The sequence below is a fragment of the Aplysia californica genome, unplaced genomic scaffold, assembly GCF_000002075.1.
Source record: "Aplysia californica isolate F4 #8 unplaced genomic scaffold, AplCal3.0 scaffold00057, whole genome shotgun sequence".
NCBI classification, from domain to species: domain Eukaryota; kingdom Metazoa; phylum Mollusca; class Gastropoda; order Aplysiida; family Aplysiidae; genus Aplysia; species Aplysia californica.
Window position 1 is genome coordinate 2,048,071 of NW_004797327.1, and position 1,540 is coordinate 2,049,610.

Sequence of the window (1,540 nt, forward strand, 5' to 3'; positions counted from 1 at the left end):
CCCTTCCCCTTTCGACACATTTTGTGAAGCAGCGTGGTGAAATCAGGTGGTCGACAACAAAATGAAATTGAAGAAACTAGTATTTCTCAGACAGTTTTGCTATTGCTTTGGATTATTTTAAAAATTTCCTCAACATCTTTATGCCCATTGAAGAAGACATTTCTCTGTGGATTTTACGGGGAAAAAATTGAATAAAGGTACAAAAAATGTATGTTTTCAGTTACCACGGGCTCTCAAACTATGGAAATAACCAAACTTTGGCGACCATTTTCTCGCTAATTTAACCTCTGAAAAAAGGCGACCTCCACCTCCTTAATTTACGAACATTTTGGCTTCTATTCAAGATAGATGGGTATTTATTATTCATTGAAAGCCAGATAAATTAAAGACCTTTAAGATGATACCAAAATTATCTCCACATGCCCAAAAATTGACGAGCGCCTGATTCCACCGCCTATTTATTGACACATTTAGATCGTGAAGGAGACAGGCTTCCGATCCTACCAATGAGGGCCACACCAGGCAAAAATAGATACCTCATCCTAGCATAAAAAACACGAGATACTTGATAAACGTTTTCAAATTCTCCTTACGCTGGAATTGAACCTTTCTACTGCTACTCCTTGGCTCCTTCTTACGGATGTCTTTCAGCTACACCCCTGATCTTCTGGTAGGAAAGATCTACACCTAGCCTTCTCGGACAAAGGTAATAAAAATTCGGAGTCCCAAGTGCAAGTTGCGCATGTTAGAGATCAATTGGCGCTCTAAAATCGATAAGAGTAGGCTTTGGCAGCCATTCGTGCAAAATTCATAATGTCCAATCAATATGAAACTGTTTAATGTGTCCCCCGCTCTCATATGACTTAATAAAGTTGCAAGCGTTTTGGTCGTTTTTAGTTACTAAGACCTGGAGGCCAAGTACCAAATTATTTAATGTTTTTTCTGGTCTATCAATATCGTAATGTTAATCGGAGTCGTTATCAAGATAGTCAAGGAATTGGAATTGCATTCGATAAAGCTTGACAAGTTGTGAAACTCAAACTTTTTAAAGTCAAAATTCTCCAAACCAGGCACTGAACAGACAGGACTTTGTACCTTTAGGGTAGCAATTTGTCCATCTTTTCCCAGATACCTCTTGCTGTCACGAGGCGTGATGAGCCGTGTCGAATGCCTACATGTGAACGTATTATGTGCAACAACAATGACGATGATTATAATAATTATCACATTGATAATAATAATAAACTACGTCAAAGTATCACATTTACTTTCTGGTTAGCTTTTGGATTCTTGCCAGATTATACCATTGCCTTCTAACGCTCAAGACTTACAAAAGGTAGGCAATATCTATACAGTCCTGTTACCTGAATTTTTAAAAATGTACAAGATAAAGCTATAGAAGAAATAGTTTGCGAATTTTTATGTCCAAAGTGTGATTCTTTGTTTTATTTATCACTCTGTCTAGAGATATGAATTATCTCCGATACATTGACAAAGACTGTCCTCCCCCCCCAAAAAAAAAATAATAATCTGCATCTAA